The following is a 21473-nucleotide window of genomic DNA, read 5'->3' as shown; positions in this document are numbered from 1 at the left end:
TCAATATAAGACTTAAAGTTTTAGCTAGGACAATAAGATGATTTAAGGAGACTATGAGGACAAAAATTGGAAGGAATGATTCAATGTATTGTTATTTGCAGATGATATGAGAACATACATAAGTGTTCCTGAAATTCTACCAGGGAACTCCTACATCTGATAAATATTTTCAGGCAAGTAGCAGGATACATTTTTAACTGAAAAAAATTATTAGTCCTCCTATATACAAATGACAAATGGACTAAAAGAATTTAGGCAAACAATATCCTTCAAAATAGACTCAAATGATACAAAATATCTTGTGGTAACTCTAAGCAAGCAAGTATGTATAATAAAAACTTCAAGTCCTTGAAGAAAGAAAATGGACAAGATATCAGAAGATTGAACGATCTTCCATGCTCACGGATTGGTAGGATTAACATGATAAAGATGGCCATCCTGTGAAAAGCAAATTACAGATTCAACACAATCTCCATCAAAATTCCAACATAGTTCTTTATAGACTTTGATAGGACAATTTTTGTCTTTGTGTGGAAAAACAAAATATCCAGGATAGCTAAAACAAACCTGAACAATAAAAGATCTGATAGAAGTATCACCATTCCTGACTTTGAGTTGTCCTACAAATTAGAGTAATAAAAACTGCAAGATATTGGCATAACAGGACACATTGATCAATGAAATTATATTGAAGTTCCAGACAAAAATCCACACACATATATCTTATGTACACCAGATATTTGATAAAGAAGCCAGAAACACACACTGGAAAAGAAAAAGACAGCATCTTCAACAAAGTCTGCTGGTTAAAAAACAATGTCTGAATGTAGAAGAATGCAAATAGATCCATACCTAGTTGCCTAAAAACCAAAAACCTCAAGTCCAAGCAGACCTCATAGAAGAGTATGTAGGGAATAACCTTGAACAAAATGGCACTTGAGATACCAGATCACCAATCCTGCAGGTACTAAGATCAACAATTAATAAATGGGATCTCATAAAACTGAAAATCTTCTGTAAGGTAAAGGACACTGTCCTTCAGACAAAATGGCAGCCTACAGAAAGGGAAAAGACTTTCATCAACTCCACATCTAACAGAGGACCAGGTTCAAAATACATAAAAAATCTTTAAGAAACTAGACGTCAACAAATCAAATAATCCAATTAAAAATGAGGCACAGAACTAAACAGAGAATTTTCAATAGAGGAAACTCAAATTTCAACCACCTTACCCATTAGGGAACTACTAATCAAAACTCCTTTGATAGTCCATTTTACACCTGTCATCCAACAGTTCAGTCCATTGACTTCTTAAAGAACATCTTCCATCAGTCAATATAATGTAGTCTACCTGTACAATTTTTTTCTCTTTTTAGCTCTTTTTAATTGTATACATCTAAAAAAATGAGATTTTAATGTAATTACATTTGTCCCTTCCTTTTCCTCCTTCCAAACTCTCCTGTATTCTCTTCCCTACTCTTCTTCAAATTCATGGCTTCTTTCATCACTAATTTTAACTGATTGCAGTGTCACACATTGTCTTGTAAATCGTGTTTCTACTGGTATTGTACCTCTCTATTTACTCGTTCAACCAGGTGAGCATGATGATAGTATTTACCCATCAGAGCTATTATGGAAAATAATTTGCTCAATATTAGCGTATAGTACAATGTTTTCATTTGAAAATGTTAACTATTCACATTACTATAAATGACTTCATAGTCATCCTAATTTTTTCCACATAATTTTCTGCTTCATTAAAATAAATTCTAATCTCTAGAATGTGTGGGAGGTAAATGTCCAGCAGATTTAACCTTTATTCTCAGAATACTACCTCTAAAAATAAAGGTAAGTGATATGAAAGCTGTTGATATGCTAATCTGTCCTGAGTTACCATCAGCATGATTTTACAAATGGATCTAATTTCTTATGCCGTCTGCACTCATGAGCACTGGTTTAAAAAAAAATGTCATGCCAAAGATGAATGCTGTCAGATTAAGAAGGGAATAAAAGAAATGCCACAAGTCTGAGGAATTTATGTTGGACAATTTCCATAGTAATCACCAAATATTTCCTGACTCAAAATAGCGAGCATACATCCTGTCCACCTTTTAAGTAGTACTTAGTTATAAAAATAATTTTGAGGGAGGTGCAATCAAAAATGTGAAAACTTAGAAACCTAGTACCATGAGCCAACTCTGGAAGGACTATACCTGATGTCCATGGAGATTCGTCAACGCTAAAGTTGTGACAAAGAAAAATACTCCTTCATTCAGGATTAACTTCAATCTGGCATGGCCCACTGTGCAAGCAGCAGAGAATCACCCACAAGTTCATGCTTTCAGGATAAATGACAGTAGAAAATTATCTATATTGAAAAATTAGATGAAATTACCTTGTTTGGAAATTGAAGTATTTTATGAACATGTAGTTAGGGAAAATACAATGGAGGAAATAAGAGTTAGTGGAGGCCTTGACTCTGGACGCAATTTGGGCTGGCCAAGATAAGGTACTCCAGATTCTTGTACAGAGAGAAATAGCAAATCATTGATACCTAGAGGATGCTTGACTGTTTCCTTAATCTTCAATGTCCAGCACAATCTGACTTAGTCCCACCAAAACTATCCAAAGAACATTTGTTGAGCTAGAAGAGCACCCACATGATCACAGTATATTTTAAATGTATGTGTATATATATTAAATTTCACCATGTCTTACAGTTAAACATAAACATAGAATTCGAGCCTCAAATTGTTACCTTAACCAAGACTGAGATAAAATGTCATTGGGATTTTACCCAGTTTTTTGCTTTTCAATTGAATTTTGCTGATGCCCAATGACTGCTCTTAACTTCTTCATTAGCTTTCTGAATAAGAATCATCATGATCCAAGAGCTTATGCTGGAGGACTTGCTCTGGGATTCAAACTTCTATGTACAGGATTACTGTCCTAATCTGAGTAATTGTTTTATTAGCATTACTTATTGGTACATCTCATTTCTTTTGAGTCTTTGTAACATTGCAGTTTTATTTTGTACTATACTCACTCACATACTTAGAACAAGGGGGCTGACTTTCCAGGGGAAAAATATCTTACCTGTGCCCATAAGGCAAGTTCTTTGGATTTTTGTAATTAAATCTAGCTAACCTAGGATACATTTTCACTTATTTATTTATCTATATATCTATCTACCTATTTATTTATTTATTTATCTGCTTATGTATTTATGTATTTATTTCTTTAAATTTTTTCCCTAAGGGTCATTAAAAATCTTATAGAACCTGTCAGTAAAACTTTTTATAAGGCTGGGTGGTGGTGGCACATGTCTTTAATCCCAGCACTCAAGAGAACAGAGTCAGGCAGATCTCTGAGTTCATGGCCACCATGATCTACCTACAGACAGCCAGGGCTACTCAGAGAAACCCTATCTCAAAAAACTCTCCAAAACAAAACAAAACAACAAACAAACAAACGAACAAAAAAAAAATACAACTGTAATTGAAAGTTTTTCTGTGTCCCACTCAGTCCCACAGCTGCTAGCAGCTTGGTCCCAAGTAAACACACAGAGGCTTATATTGCTTACAAACTGCGTGGCCTATGGGTCAGGCTTCTTGCTAGCTCTTATAACTTAACTTAACCCATTTCTATTAATCTGTGTGTTGCCACATGGCTGTGGTATTGTCGGTGTGCTGGCATCCTGTTGCTCCTTTGGTGGAGGGCTGGTGTCTCCTGGACTCCACCTTTTTTCCTCTCATCTTGCCCTGCCCTGCCATAGGCCAATGCAGCTTTATTTATTATCCAATGGTAGCCACACATATTCACAGCATACAGAAAGGCATCCCCCAGCATACAACACAAAAACTCTATAAGGAAACTCATATTCCTTGTTACATATATTGTAAAGGCATAATTTAGTTGTTGTCACTTAAGTGCATCTGTGCAACTAATATTTGCTCCTTATTTTTCTTCTAGAGACATTTTGACAGAAATTAATCCCCAAGGGTAAATCACAAAGACCCAGCAGATGACTTACAGTGACGAAGAACTCTGATGACTTTGAATTGTCTATTCCATTGGCATCTATAGTGAAGGTGACAGCAGTCTTCTCCATAATTTTATTTATATCCAGTTTTACAAGCTGTTCTCCACAGACTACACCTCATTTGCCATTGATTTTGCTAGAGCAAATGAGTTAAATTTTTCCTATGTATTTAAATAGTTAAATAAACGGATGGCATTTCCTGACCCAAGAGCATTCTAAGACACCCAGGATTCGTTTTCTGTAAATAAAAATTTTGTACAACACAGCATTATTCAAAGCCATACAAATTATCTATCACTTGTTTTGAGCCCCAAACAAAGAGCTGAGAAGTTGTCATAGAGAATTTATGATTCACACATCCTAAATATTTACCATCCAATTCTACCTAGAAAAAGCTTGCAGACATTAATGTATAGGCCACTAACATTGTGTTAAAAGTAGACTAAGTCTTTTATTTGTGACATGCTAGACATAAAAATTCTGAGGGATGATTATCTTAATGGAAATGAGACCCATCAGATGAGACTAATACTAAATTGAAAGTTTGGGAGAATTCAGTAAAAAAGTTTATAGTAAAAAAGATAATAGAAAAGTATAAAACAGACAATGACATTTCCTTGGATGTATACATCCATTTCTGCCAGATAATCTAAACAATAATAATTTTGTCAAGATTTTCTACAAAATAACATTTAATTAAAAGTCCTGTTTGTATGGAAGAAAAAAAAAATCTGAAAGAGAAAATCTTGTATGTTGCCAGTTTAAATCAGTAATTCAATGAAGCAAAATTATTGCTACCCTGATCTTTACAAAGAATCTGAAATTTATGAAGTGAAATGTATATAAAGGTTAGCCTCACCTTTTCACTTCAGGCATGATGACAGATATATGTGTTCCTGTAGCCAGTGTGGGGGGCATTTTTAATATATGCCATAAATGTCCATGAAGAAGAGTACCAAAGGGCCTTACTTGTCCCTGATGCCTCTATAATTTCTCGGATTAGTAAAACTGTCAGTTTTCAAGTGACCAGATTGAAAATAAATCACCAGAAGATTCACTTTTTAGCAGAAGGCTAAGGGCATGTATGTGTGCCTTTAAGAGGGTAAAGAACTCTGCCTGCAGACAATTGAAGGAAGTTCCTGAAAGACTGGATGCAGATGATCAGGGGCCTGCTAGCAAGAGCAGACAGACATCCTGGCCTTCCCGGCACAGTCATAGCCTTTCCTATGACATTCCACTTTATAGAATGATGCCACATTTGTCAAAGTGCCAAGTTCCCAACCGAAGACTGTCTGTCTGCTCTGAACAAAGGAAAGCACCTGGGGCTTGCCTGTTTTAATAGCCTGGCTGGCTCCTGAGGTGGCTTGTGACCAGAGAGGATGTGGATGACATCGCCTTTGACTTGAGTTTTTGTGATGATGGTAGTGGTGGGATCACAAAGTGAAAAAAAAAAAAAAGATAAGGTGTGAAAAAAAAGAAGAAAAAAAAATAAAAAATCTTTTCCTGAGTAATTATAAAGGCAAGGCAAAATTTTAGGGTTAAAGACTCATCAGTGGGTCAGAAGTGACCCCTAGTGGGTTCTGCAGCTTTTTTCTGTTTAGTTAAATTAATCTGTCCAGAGGGGTGTGTGTGTGTGTGTGTGTGTGTGTGTGTGTGTGTGTTTTACAGCTAAGTGAAGACAAGAAAAAAATACAAGTGAATAAAACTAAATACAAAAATCAAAGAGTAACAGTGAAAGACAAATATAATACAGAGCGACAGAAAGTAAGCAAAGGGCTTCAAAGGGGAATGTTACGAGAGTGTCTGGGAACTTGTTTGCCTCAAAGAAGCTGGCATTAAAGTAAAAGTAACCGATATTAATAAGATTTTAACTCTTTCCAATTTCAACTTCCCCCAAGGCCTGCTTTTGGTCTTAATGAAACCATAGACCTCTCCAAAGCCTTCAGGATTTAACGTGGTCAAGAGGTGTCGATCTTTCTCGCCCAGTTCTAATTTGTCTCCTTGAGGACTGGGGGCACTGACTGCTTTTGTGTTCCTCTCCTATTCCTTCTTGCAGCTCTTGGATTTTTCTGATCAGTGCTTCATCAGCTTTGAGTAACACCATAACTTGTTTCTTTTTATTTAGTCTTTTTTTCCCGTTGTTCTTTATTAAGAAATTTTCTATTCACTCTACATACCACCCACAGACCCCACCTCCCCCCTCCTCCCACCCCCTAGCCCTCTCTCCCAAGCCACCCCACATCCTCACATCCTCCAAATCAAGGTCCCCCATGGGGAGTCAGCAGAGCCCCGCACACCACACTGAGCTAGGCAGGTCCAAGCCCCTTCCCACTGCACCAAGTCTTAACTTCAGTAACACCTACTAAGGAGTCTTTCTCCATCCAGTCAAGACTCCCTTACACATTATAATTCCTGCACCCTACCTCATTTGCCTTATGTACTCTATTTGTCTATTAGTCTCATGTAAGTTGGGATATGTGTGCTTAAATTATGGACAGGATTCTATCAACCGGGCCAATGCTACACATGGTTGTTGGGATGGTTCTGAAACTGATCTTTCCAGTATAGTTCACATTATATACCAGGCATTAGCAGATCTGGATATGCTGAGAGGCATTATCTTGCCCTCAAATTTCTTCTGTCTTAGACTAAATCAGGGAGGTGAATTTCTTGTGCTGTGTGAGTTGAAGGGTCTTAACCATCAGGCTTCCCATTCACACTGAGATTGCCCAGCTACAAGTAAAAATGTCTGTAGTACAAATTATAATTGGTCTTAATAATAAAAATCCAGAGTCAGATATAGGGCTAAATGCTGAATCATCAGAGAGACAGGAGCAAGAGAGAGCCATCACCTCTTACCTTGCCAACTCCTCAGCCTGAAAGAGAGTGAGGTCTTATCTCCTCCTGCCTTAGATTCTTCTCTCTGCCCAGCCATATCACTTTCTGTCTCTACCTCCCTAGTGCTGGGATTAAAGATATAAGATCCCAAGTGCTGGGATCAAAGATGTATGCTACCACTGCCTGACTCTGTTTCTCTTTTAGACTGGATCAATCTTGTGTAGCCCAGGGTGGCCTTGAACGCACAGAGATTTTCCCACCTCCTGAGTGCCGGGATTCAAGGTATGTGCCACCACTGCCTAGCCTTCATGGCTAACTAGTAGCTTAGTTCTGCACTCTGATCTTCAGGCAAACTTTATTTGTTAGATCACAAACAAAATATCAACATAAAAGTCTTTTTTTAACACTACAGAGAAATTAAAATTACTTAGCATTAAATTAGTTTTCTGTGCCTGTCATGAGAAAGCACCTCATGGTGTGTGGTTTACAACAACAGACTTTTGCTGTCTCACAGCTTTCCAAATCAGAACTCTCAAATGACCAGATTAGTGAAACTGATCACTTCTGAGGTCTATCAGAAAGGATCTGATCCATCTTCTCCCAGAGGTTCAAGTTGTCTACTGGTAACTAAGGGCACTCCTTGGATTTTATTTGTGAAACATTGTCCATTCTCTGCCTCAGATGCCATGTCGCATTACATACATCTATCTCCTAATGTTACATGAAGTTAGAGCCTAGGGTAACCAGCACATCTTAACTTGAAAATTATCATATATTGAATCCATAATCCTCAAACAGGTTACATTCTGAGACACTAGGCAGTTATCATTTCAGAATGAGTTCTAGGAAGACATAGCCAACACTGCTGGTATGTAACAGCATAGGTTGGTTTCAGACACTCTCTAGGGTCCATGATGAAAGAAAGACAATTTCAATAAAAAGTCACATTCATTAGGAAAGTTTCACACACAAAACATAGAGCCGTGTGACTTCATTGAAGCCCTATTGTCCACCAGGCCCTGGGTTTAGGCAGGAGAAGTGAACTAATAATGAAAAAATATTTCCTAATCAAGTAGAATGCAGACTATTGCTGCACTCTTGGCATCCAGCTAAATGTAGAAATTCTATTGACATTTTTGGGATTATGATAATGGTACGAACAATAGTGCTTTCAAAATGATAGTGGCTGTTGGATGGGATTCAGAAACTAACTCGGGTACTAATTCCAAAGGTGAAAACCAGAGCAATAAATCAAACTGTGACTTTAGAAAATTATTTGGAGCCACTGAGAAGTATGTTTCTGGTTATCTCCAAAAGTACCAAGTATGAAGTTGTCAGTGATCTTCTTCGGGGTTTATCTCACAGCGGAGTAGCTGGTAACACCCTTGCTGTAAACACCGTGTTGAGGACATTTGTAAGCCATGGCTAAGGCTCCTAGTGCGCACCCTTCTGAGGGTGATGCTGATGTTGGGTTGGACGATTTGACTTTTCCTCTTACTTTTGTTTACTCAAAGCCTTTTCATCTCTTAATGTGCGTTTATGTCTAAAATCTACTCCTTTCCTCCTTTGGAAGCAGCAGAATGTAATCCTGCAGAGACACTACTTGCTAAAATGTAACTTGCATCCTACACCTGTTTTATCTTGCCTCCTGGATGGGGAAAGCCCATGAGGCTCAGAGCCATTTGTCTCTGTAGAGTCTTTGGAGATTTAAATAAGCTGTGTTTGGGTCACGAAGCAACAAAGACTGTACTTCTGGGTTATTTGTAGATACGGTTCAAACTCCCAAGATGCAAGCAAGTGGTGCTGTCCTTACTGAAGATAACCTGCAAAGACCTATACAGAATTTTATAACTAGGGAGAATGCCAGGGTTAGGTATGTATAAAAAATTGTTCACCCTGAGCTCCTCAAATCCCACAGAGGTAAACACATGAATGAGGCAAAGCATTGGCCTGAGGCAAGAAATCTTAATGTTGCTATTCACTACTCTGGCACATGAGACCAGTTATTTAATACCTCTACAGGCTAATGTTCTATCCATGAACTGGAGGCTCTGATGCATACTGGGTTTTCCAAATTCCTCTCTACCAGCAACCTCATATAATTTTCTTATGCCTGTCCAACAGATATCAAAATGGGAAATGTATTTTTTTACTGAGTTATAAATATTCATTATTTGTTGAGCTTTATGTCATATATTTCAGTTTTATTTTAATAAAGACATATAGCTAGGGGCTAGATACTTATTAAACATGAAGTTATGAAGAAAAAGTGTATTACCTTATAGAATTCAAACATCCTGGCAAAACCAGTCCTTTTGCCAGCTTATGTCACTGGCAGTATTCTTGAAACACTGCAGTTTCCTGCCCCGTGTCATGAAGCTAGATAAAGATTTCTAAATTTAGAAGATCTACATGGCATTTCTTCCTCAGAGCTCACAGGTCTGATTATTTACCTGCTCTACATTAGAATAAAGAGCAGTCACTCCATCATAGATAGTACCCGATCCCATTACCCTAAATTACAATATTGAGGATTTTATTCAGACCTAGCATTGTTTAGAAATAGCATTATATATCAAGAATAGAAGGAGATTCCCTTTGAGATACAATAAAACCATCAGGTCACACATTATACACTCAACCTCCTAACTGTAGTATAGAAAATTTAGGTTTCTCATTTTCAAAGCTAAAGCTGTAGAATAAAGCATTTAACATATAATTCCTGCCAGTCTTCAAATAAAACTATCTGAATATATATTATTATTTAAGATAAAAAGCAATAGTTAGAGACCAGGCTGCACTAGGACAATAAACAGAAGAGCCCTTTTTCTTGTTCTTGGGAAGTTCATAATCTACACAGATGTGCAGGTAATTTGTGTGGGAAACCCACAAAACTGCAAATAAGGACAAGGAAAGGAGTATAATGAAGTTCCTGATGTAAAATAGCTCTGGTGAGGAGGAGATGATAGAAAGGAGGGATGGAAGGAGAAGGGAAGCATGGAAGAAGGCAGAGAAAAATAAGTAGAAACTGGAAGTTGTAGTGGACAGGGCTTGAAGCAAAGACAGTTGGTTTCAATGTGTCCAGAAATTATCAGCTCTGAACAATTTGTCATGGCTGGTGTTTTCAACATTACAGTTGTTTCTCCTTATCTGAGCGGATCATTTGCAAGACTTCCATCAATACCCAAACCTTAAGATACTCAATTATGTTAAGATGGCTACATTTTTTACAAATGATCACAAAACAATCTCCCATATTCTTAAATCAACTCTATATTACTTTTAAAACCTAATATAATATAAACATGGTGTAAATACATGCTACCTGTGTTGTTTAAAAAACAATGACAAGGGAAAATTCAGGGAATGTTCAATGTAGAAAGAGTGTCTTTCTTCTATTTGGCCCATGGTTGTTTGGATCTATGGATGCAAAAGCCAGGAATACAACGAACCAACAGTGCTTCTTAAAACTTGTAAATATTATCTCACTCTCCCGTGCTTGCTTGTAGCTGCCCTCTGAGAAGAAGCACAGTACAGATGATGTCAATCCTCTGGCTCTTCTGAGCTCACATTGCCAATAGAGTGGTTCAATTAAGAAAATAAATTCAGGTGTTTCATGAAATAAACACCCTTTTACTATAATTTGTTCAGTGCACATTCATCATGGAGTAAAATCCCCTGGAAGTTTTATCCAGCACACAGACTCAACCACAACCTCTGAGTGTTTATGTTATAAATCTAGTGAAGGCAAGCGACAAATTGCCTCATTTTCTCCTCCACTGGATATATTTGGAATTAACTAGAACTCCAGAAATGAAGAGGCTGCAGAGTCTAGGCAGGGAGAGTGGGGATTTTGGACAGAAGTAAATATATCTGTGACCTTATCCTGTCTCTGCCAGCAGTGAGTACATGTGCACCCGTGTGACTGTGAGTGCATGTGTATGTCTCTCTATGTGAGTGTTTATGTGTATGTGTGTTTGAAACACAAGCTAGAACCCTTAGTTTTTCTTATGAATAATGAAACAAGAGCTAACTTCAGAACCCTTCTCACACTTTTAACTAACAAGCTCTCTTTGATGGCTTCCAGTTCAGGCTGTCAGTTTTTGTTTTTTTTTGGGGGGGTGGGCCCGTGGGAGTAGGGGTCGACAAATAAGCCTTCCATGTTCCTCTTTCTCAAATGTGCCTCTGCAATCATTGATATCACTGCAAAGGAGTATGTACACAAATTAGACTTTTTTTCCTCTTTTTTAAATTTAAATGTTAAATTTTTAATTTTGGGGGGGGTCACAAGGGTGGGGTCAGACAAGGAAGGACTGAGAAATAAGTGTATGCTTGGGGGTGGACATTGTTAAAAAATATTTTTAAAAAATGCTTCCTAAGGAGATATTTATTTCCACTATGCTTATGACTCTGCTGTTTGAAATTACGGCAATGAATTGAGGAATGATCCCAAATCATTATGAAGCAGTTTTCTGGTTATGGAAGGATGCAAAAATTATTTCAAAAGTCACACAATCTGCTTTAAAAGTTCCTGTTCGTCTAAATACTAGATTATCTGAATTACCTCTGTCATCAACGAATGACTGAAATTTCAGAAAGTGTTTGGTAATAAAATTCGGAGACATTTAGAGTTCACGCTGATTAAATTTGGTTTCCTCAGGGAATACCACACAAATTGTTTTTCTGATATCAAATGGGCAGTCTTGAAAACATACATACCAATAAGATTATCAGACTGAGTCAGTTATATTTACATATTTATGAATATAAATGTACAAATTATTGAAAAGGTATATGGATTTTAACAAGAGCAAGGAGGGACATAAAAAAGGATTTTAAAGGATGATAGAGAAGGGAAGAATGGTATTATAATGTCAAAAATAAATAATATTCTTTAAATGTCCATAATTCATCCCAAACAATGTATGAGATCTTTCAAAGGGTGGCTAGAAATACAATGTTAGGACAAATAACCAGAGAAATCAGCCATTCTCTCCTCTCTCTGTCTCTGTTTCTGTCTGTCTCTGTCTGTCTCTGTTTCTGTCTGTCTCTGTCTCTGTCTCTCTGTCTCTCTCTCTCCGTGTGTGTGTGTGTGTGTGTGTGTGTGTGTGTGTGTGTGTGTGTGTGACTGAGAGAGAGACAATGCCAATATGCTCCCTCTGGAGTTGTGTTCATGAAGACAGAAGTTTGTATAAGGAGAATGTGGCCCTTAGGAGCAAACACATTAGCTTAAAATGAAGCCATACTTTCTCCAGAGAAGTGAGCAAGCACAGCGAGAAATAAAGTAAAGGTGATTCACAGACATCCCTGTGTTAAGAAGTGGAATATGATCACTAGTTTACTGACTTTAGATAATCCTTGGTGTCATATTTCAAAGTTACATGTGTAGACAACAAAAGAAACTACTGAGCAAAACCATGCTCAATTTTATACACTGAATATATTTTGAATGATATACTGAATAATTAATTTATAAAAATAAAATAATATAGAATGACACAAGGACAAAAGCAATATTTCTATACCACTCCCTTTCTGAAATAAGCACACACATCTTTACAATCTCTGACTCTTTTGTGTGCTCTTGGGACTCTTGTCCTCCTATTGGTTTGCTTTGTTCAGCCTTGACATGAGGGTTTTCACGTTGTCTTACTGTATCTTGTTTTGTCCTTTTTGGCTGTTATCTTTTGGAGGCCTGCAATTTTCTGAAAAGGAAACAGAGGAGAGTGCATCTTGGTGAGAGGGGAGGAGGGGTGGGGAGGAGGAATGGAGGGATGGGAAAATGTGCTTGGGATGTATTGTATGAGGGAAGAATCTACTTCCAATCTTAAAAATTGAAATAACCAAATGTTGTTGGTTGTTTTTTGCTCTTTTAGGGGGCCCACCACCCAGCTCCCAAATAGATCACACATGGAGGCCTGTTCTTAATTATAAATATCTGGTCTTAGCTTGGCTTGTTTCTTGCCAGCTTTTCTTAACTTTGAATAAACCCTTCAGTCTTTTGACTATGGGTTTTTTTCTATTTTCGTATATCTTATTTCGTTTCTAGCTCTGTGGCTTACTGTGTAGCTAGGTAACTGACCACTGGAGCCCTCCTCCTTCTCTTGCTTCTTGATCTTTTTTTGCCCAGATTTCTCCTTCAATTTTTTTCTCTCTGCCTGCCAGCCCTACTTAATCTTTTTCCTACTTCACTATTGGCTACGCACTTCTTCATTAGACTTATCACGTGCTTCAGACAGGCAAAGTATCACAGCTTCACAGAGTTAAACAAATGCAACATAAACAAAAGTAATACACCTTAAAAGAATATTCTCCAACAACAAAATGCAAAGTAGAAGTCCTAAACATTTAATTCTGTCAAATGCTTGTCATGCTAATGAAATCTACTGCTGTGATTGCCTCATATGTAAATGTACTGTGTATTTGTGCTGTGTGCATGTGTGCATGCATGTAAACTTATTTGCAGGCATATCACCATTATATGCATGTTAATATGGCCTTACATTTTTGTTTGCAAATTAAAGTGCTGGAAAAAATAATGCCCTAATGAAAAATGTTACTATGATTATAAATATAATTTCTTGTATAAAAGTACAAAAACATGCACCAGTGATGGATCCTGATCCTACTGCCAGGGGGCGCCTTAAGCAGATCAAGCTACACAATTTTCTCACTTATGCAGAGGGCCTAGCACAGTCCTATGGAGGCTCCACAGCGGTTGGTCTAAAGTTCATGAGTTCCCACTAGTTTGGTTTGGTTGTCTCTGTAAGTTTCCCCATCATGATCTTGATGCCCCTTGCACATATTGGTGGAACACCTCGCACAACCTTGATGCAGGGGGAGGGGCTTGGACCTGCCTCAACTGAAGGTACCAGGCTTTGCTGACTCCTTATGGGAGGCCATACCTTGTCAGAGGAGGGAATGGGGGTGGGTTGGGGGGGGAAGGTTGGAGGGGCTGGAGGAGGGAAGAGAGGAGGATCTGTGGTTGGTATGGAAAATGAATAAAAAAAATCTTAATAAAGAAATTACAAAAAAAAATCTTAACTACAAAAAAAAAAAGAAAAAGAAAAAAAAAGTACAAGAACAATGAGCCAAAATCAACTTTAAAAGCCCGGCAATTACATTAAATATATTTCTGAAGTTGTATTTTAGTCTTCTTTAAATACTTTAAGAAATCAAATGTTTTGAATTCAAGCCAAAATATCAACTGATGTGGAAGAAGCACAGGGTAAAGTGTGAAGCAATGTAGTAAAGGGAATATGTAGAAGAGAGAAGAGTATCGTGCTGGAACAGCCTCCTTTTAAGCATGGCATTTACCCTTAGTGAGGTAAGGCCGGGGCACTGGCTACTTAAATATTAAGAGCCTTTGCCTTCTCAAAGTTTAGTGGCTTTTGTTTTGAGAATCTTTCCTAGTCCCTATATGTGAAGGTCAGTGGATGCTCACTTTGTGTGAGCATCCATTGAGCATCCATGTCCATCAGTGTTGATATCTGGGTGAAAGCGACTCACTCAAAGATGTTTAAGGATTTCTCAGTGGAAACTAAAGTATGCATCAGAAACTTCTCCTGTGACCTTAAGCAAATGTGAAGAAAATGGGCTCCCCCTCCTCTTGTAGCCATCAATTGCCAGTATATCCTCAGCTATGGATGGGACTTCATTAGGTCCCCCTCCATCCATGCTGGTTTCAGCTGCTTTGATCTTCTAAAAGACCTTATTATGAAGCCACAACTGCTGTGAATTCATGTGCGTAAAAACACTGTCATGGGAAGCAAGTGCTCTTTTACTTCATGTGTATACTTCCTTTACTTTAGATGTTTTTGGCCCCTCTTCCTTGATTATCTTTGTGCCTTGGGGTAGGGAAAGTGATAAATGTCCCATTTTGGCCTGAGAGAACGTCATAGTCTCTTATTCTCTACATGTTGACTAGATGTGAGTCTTTGTGTCAATCATCATCTAATGCAAAAAGACAGCATCACAGTAATTTTCCACATCATTAGGGCAATCTGTCAGACTGGCCTAGGAACAGCCCTTAATTTAATGAGTAGTAGTACTATGGAAGTCACCACACTTCTCAATTCAGCAAGCATGCAGCTGTGGAGAATCCCAATCACATTGTCATAATTATGGTATCATGACCCCTGGTGTGTGTGATGTGACTTGCAGCTATGGGCTATGAAAACAGAATTCAAGCTGTGGAGGAAGACATTTAAGTCAAAGGATGGAGGAAAGAGGGGGTGGGGAAAGAGAAAGGATCTATGTAGCCTACTTATGAGTCTATGCACTGTAGAATCAAATGAACTACAACATCAGAATCCAAGGAATGAAGAGACAGAGAAAGAGACAAAAAATGTGATGGAAAGAGAGAAATTGCTATACATGGAGGTAGAAAAAGAGAAAAAAATAGAGATATGGAGAAAGATGGAAATGACAGAGATTGAGAAATGACATCAGAGTATAGTGAATTATACACAATGATTGCAGGTGGATATCTAAGGCTTGATATCTTTTTAAAACATCCTTGTTCTTTTAAAGTAGAGAAATATTTGTGAATGCTCCTTCTTAATAAATTCAGTTACCTCTGGGTTTATAGGACTTTGCTGATTTCTAAAAAGGAAATTTTACCAACAACTTCAATAGACGTAACTGCAACTCTAAGCAGTGAGAAAATCTAATTCATTTAAGAATAGATACCCAGGCATCAAATACATCAATTTTCTGGTCAGAAAGACTGTTTTATGTCACTCAAACTGTCACTGGGTGAAATATGTACCAGCACTCCTGAAACATTCTAGGTTGCTGCTTATCTTGTTTGGCCTTGGGAGTCTTTTTGATATTTTGGATTCATTATATACATCGGTTTGTCTTCATATTGGAAATAAAGGAGACTTAGTAGAAAAAAAGGAAAATATTTTTTTCATTCTATTAATATGAACTATTAATTTGTTATAATAAATATAGATATTCTTTTGAATGCCTGATTCTATGGCATTATGCTTGGTTTCACACATTTCTATGATTACAAACCACAGCTCAAATGGCTCAACAGATCTGGGTGTTGACTTGCCAGGGCCAGTGTCTGTCACTTATTATACATGTAATTAAATGTTCAGGCAGCCACGTAGAGAAAAAGATGGCATAGTTCTTATCCCTGAAATGATTAGTTAAATGAAAAGATAGTGATTAGGTAGACTAACAGCAATGGCTTTCACAATGAAACAAATACGTATTTTCTCAGTGAAAGAGCTGCAGATCTAACTCCAGAAACTCCATACCTGAGGACACATGCATTGATGTCTCTAGCTAGAGTTTTCTCCAGCCCAGCTCAGGCCCGCAGCCACTCAGACCCAAGTAAACACACTGAGACTTATATTACTTATAAACTGTATGGCTCTGGCAGGCTTCTTGCTATCTAGTTCTTATATCTCAAATTAACCCATTTCTATTAATCTATAAGTTGCCACGTGTCTGGTGGCTTCCCGGTACTTGTCATCTTGCTTCTCATGGCAGCGGCACCTGGCAGCGTCTCCTCACTCAGCCTTCTACTTCACAGAATTCTTCTCTCTGCTTATCCTGCCTATACTGTACTTCCTGCCTGGCTACTGGCCAATAAGCATTTTATTTATCAATCAATTCGAGCAACACATTCACAGCATACAGAAAGACATCCCCAGCAAATGTGCATAACAGCTATTGCCTCCCATCATTTTTTCCATTACATTAGCTTTGTGTTTGATTCTCCACTCAATGAATCTTGTGTCCCTGTTGTTTGCACTCCCATTTCCCCCCACATCATCAATTTCTTAGATCAAAAGTTCTTATTTGTGAACAAAATATGTTCAACAATAACTGAAGTTACCATGTTCTTTAAAATAACAATTTTATTTTCATTTGCTTTTGAAGTTTATTATATTGATAAAGAAGCATATGTCTTCAAGGATTGAGTTATAAGTAATTGATGATCTGTTTACTAGAATTGCAATTTGGATAAAGCTGTTATCTGGCTCAAAATAGAAGCCTAAGCATTAAAGCTGTAGCAGAATTTAAAATGAAAAAGGAAATAAAACTTTTCTTTCTCACATCAGAATGTTAGATGAAACTACATGAACATACTCTCATGAATGATGGAAAATCCAGGATGCAGAGGGCAAGTCTTGTTACAAGAAAGATGGGAAGTTAAAGTAAGCAGTAAGTGTAGAAATGCAGTGCTTAAAAGGTTTCTCATGGAAATGTGAAGTGCCCTGTGCTCTGGGTCATGGTGTTCCCTTTAATGCATCTTTGAGTTAGTAAGACAGGAATGAATTGTTTCTGGAACATACACCTACTTACAAAAAAATAATTGAGAGGAAGAAAATGAAACTTTTTTAGTTGATCCTCAAAGAATGTTGAGATTACAGAGTCTAACACTTTAAAAACAAACTCCTTAGAGAGAGATGAATTTCCAATGCCAGAGAACTGGGTGGGTCCTTTTAACCAGTGTTCTCATGATTCCAAACAAGAGACAGTTCCTTATTACGTAGAGTACTGACCATGAGCTAACTCTACCCCAAGGAGAACAATGGAAGTTTTTGCAAATTTGCACTGGAACCAAATTATCTTCTCATAGTTTCATTTTCTTTGATTTGATTGGTATGATTACATTTTTAATAATTTAATCTATCAATAAAATTAATAAAACAGCAAACCATAGAAGAATTATTTTGATTACTTTAAAGAATTGATTTTTAATTAACTTGCCAGGCTTTCCCCTTGTTTTTCGACATCTTCTCATATATTTAGTTGTTTTCAGAACTGGAGCTAACTATGCTTTTTCCAAGGTTGTTAGCTCCATCTGGGTGAGGAATACTAAGAGGAGGTCAGTGGAATAGAGAAGTCCAGTGCTTTCTAGCACTAAAGCCCAATTATGGAGAGGACTTCTTGGTTTTGGATTTGATCTGTGGCAACAGGGGTATTTACGTGTATACTAGACCTTATAGAGGTAAGTAAAAACCCAAATCTCATGCAAAGACTATTCATTTGTGTGTTCAAGAGGCAGTAGCAACAATTTCTTGGATCTAGGTGCTAAGATTCAGAATTGTATAGTGAGCATATAAATATTGAAGGTGTTCTCAAGGCATTCTGATACCCTATAGTGTGAGAAAAGTACCCCCATAAAGTGAGATTTAGAATGTGGTAAGACTTAAAAGCTAGCTAATTCTTTTGGATTAGGTTGAGAACTTCAGGTGTAACTGCTGACCCATGGCTTAAGTATACATCAAGTGGTACAGAAGCAATAGTGGAATAAAGAGGAATCTTTATTCTTTTTGAATACCTGCCATATATTTCTATCTGTCTTACAACAAATAACTAGAGACTTGTTTAAAAAATACACATTTGTCACAGTTCTGGAATCTAGAAAACCCAAATTGAATCTAGGAACTAGTTAATTCATGTTTGAAGAAGGGAAAGAAGGAATGAAAACACTCTGTTGCTTTTATCAGCACATGGATAATGTTACTAGTTTTCCATTTCCGTAACAATTACCCAAGACACTAAGTCCTGTGACACTTAATATAGAAGGGAAAAAAAGGTTGATTTGGAGATTTCTGTCAATGACTAAAAGACATTCTGCTGAGCAATACCACCTCAAGGTCTGTCTGTACAGTTGAGCAACATGTTAATGTGTAGACCTTTTTAAAACACTGAACGTTGAAACTATACATAGACTCTAGTCTTATGAAACAATGACTCTCCCTAAATACTCCTCTTGATTTTATAATATTTAGGCTCATAACATACATACAATGAGGGAGAATGTAGATATCCAGTTCACTGTAGTCCACAATTTTATTTACTTCATACAATTATCTATGGCCATTGAGACAGACAAGAAAAATTGGCATTCTGAAGGGAGTGAACACACTACTTGCCTAGACTTTGATATCTAAATACCATTAGCAACTATGAAGATCTAGAACTCCTTGCAGGAATGGCTGGTTTCATTGAAAAGGGAAAAGCACAAAATGAGTCTAAAATGGTTTCAGAATTTAAGATATTCTCATGGAAGATTGTGTCTTGGTCAAGAGAGCATAAGAAACAGCTTATGATGGCTGCTACTGATAAGCTCTGGCATGAATTATGCATTGGAACAAATAATTGTAATAACATTAGCATCCATGGATTAAACAGAATACAATGAATAATAAATAAATTGACAATTAAATAACTTTGCTGAATATTGGAATATTTGTGTAGTGTCAAATTATCCAAGAATAAGTGCCTATTAATTTTAAATTTCAGAAGAACAACATTCAGTGGACACTACTGGCACACAGGCCTTTATTCTTGAAGACAACATCAAGCACAAGAGTCCTGAGTTGAAGAAAATATTAACCTCAAACACAATCTTGATGGGGATTGAGACTTAAACCAGACTGAGCAAAAACAGCACACAGACTCAAAAATGAGATGTGCTCACTGACATAAGTGCTCTGTGATAAAAGACTCCCAGGTCAGAAAGGACAGAGAAGCCTGGGAAGTAATTCTTTGTAAACAGAGACTAAAGGGATTTGACAAAAGGGTGGAGAGATGGCTCAGTGGTTAAAAGCTTTGACTGCTTTTCTAAAAGACCCACATGATAGCTAACAACTGCTTGAACTCCAGTGCTAGGATATACAGTTCTCTTTTTAGCTTCCACTGGCTCTGCACACATGTGGTGCACAAATATACATGAAGGTAAAACACCCATACATACAAAATAAAAATAATAAATCTTTACAGAAGAAGAGTTTTGATCATAAATAGTAAAGATAACTCTTCATTAGGATTGTAGTCTAGAGAGAATGTTTTTGGGAAACTAATAAAGCTGAAATGAGGGATAGAGATGGGCATACATCAGACAACGGTAGTGAACAAGTGACATTCTTCAGGGATAAACAACCTGAACCATGGCTGGTGGGGAGATATTTGAATGAATTGGCAGGTAAATGTCACCACTACAATCTGAATTGGCTCACATCTCACAGTCCTAATGACAAATTCTCTCCTGTCCAAGTAAACCTAACTCTGTGCTTAAGGGGTTTTGGTGGGTAAATGAATCCTAGTCACAGTTTACAGAACAGTGTCCTTTATATAAAATCAACTGATTTATAAATATTAGTCCTATCAACCAAATAACTTTCAACATCATCTTGTCTAGTGTTTTTCCAAACTCGGTGTGCTAACCTAATCATTAAAACACATAAAATTAATACATTTTTAAGAAAATGAATAGTGCCATTCTAATTTAGACAGGAAATATGTGATTATGTAGTATGGTGTTGAGATGTCAGCATCTCAAACACATATGGTTGAGGGAAAATGACTTTATATTCTCTGGGGGTCTAGGTATAAGTATGTCATTGCTTCATATTGAAGAAAATACAGATTGAAATGTTTAGTTGTACTTTTATGTTAAATTTAAGAGTTTAAAATGAGAAATATATAAGGTACACATGTGCCTTCCTCCTTTTTTTACTGAAAAATGTATACATGTATATATATATATATATATGTATATATATTCACATATCTATTATCTTGATTACAATTTTCCCTCTTTCTACTACTTCCAGTTCTTCCTCCATTTTCCCTCACATCAGAATCCACTCATTTAAGATAATAATTTAATAAAATAAAATAAAGTAAAAAGAAATATATTGGGATTGGACAAAATAATTGGCAGGAAAAGAAAACAAGTAAAGGCAACAAGAAGCAGATATAGAGTAAGCGATCCACTGGCTCTCACCCTCAAAAATCCTATAAAACTCAAAACTAGAAGCTATAATATATGCACAATGAACCTGTAGTGTAAAAAAGAGGAAAAAAGGGTACAAAAAGAAAGAAAGGAAGGAAGGAAGGAAGGAAGGAAGGAAGGAAGGAAGGAAGGAAGGAAGGAAGGAAGAAAGAAAGAAAGAAAGAGAAAGAAAATCTTTGTCAGGACATTATAAGACAAGGAACCTTCAAATTTCCTTTGAGTTCGTGTTATGTTGGCCATCTACTGCTGGACATGCAGTCTGTCCTTAAAAGCAGTTTGTTTCCACAGTGATACTCCCTTGGGGAAAACTAAATTTTCATTTGCAACTCCTTATGTATTGGAGATTGCTTCCCTTTGGAGATTGGAATGTATGTACACTCCTCCTTATAGCTTTAGGGTCCCATCTCAGAATATAAATGTTTTCCATTTTATCCATTAGTCCTTATTCTGTAGTTAATATGTATAGTTAAGTGTTATAAAAGCTATTCTGAATTTCATTGAGCATAACTATTTGGTACTAGTCAACTAAATGTTAGTTTAACAAGATGTCTTATGTTACTAATTTGTAAAGATGAACGTTTATTTTCAGCTTTTGGTTTTCAAGATCCAGCCCACTATATGCTGGGCTTATTACTTTGGAACTAATTTTTTCCTTTGGGGACAGGAGTAGATGACCATATTGGGGAATGCATGGATCAACCACGTGCTCACCTCATGTATAGGAAGTAAGAGAGTGGAAGAAGCCAGGGTTCTATAATTCTCTTCAAATCATGACATCTACTATTTAGGTATCTTCTACAAAGAATGTAGTGATTTCTCCCA

The sequence above is a fragment of the Peromyscus californicus genome, unplaced genomic scaffold (assembly GCF_007827085.1).
Source record: "Peromyscus californicus insignis strain IS unplaced genomic scaffold, ASM782708v3 Scaffold_15__1_contigs__length_86483966, whole genome shotgun sequence".
In the NCBI taxonomy this organism is placed as follows: domain Eukaryota; kingdom Metazoa; phylum Chordata; class Mammalia; order Rodentia; family Cricetidae; genus Peromyscus; species Peromyscus californicus.
The sequence above is the reverse complement of the archived record's forward strand: the minus strand, read 5'-3'. Positions refer to the sequence as shown.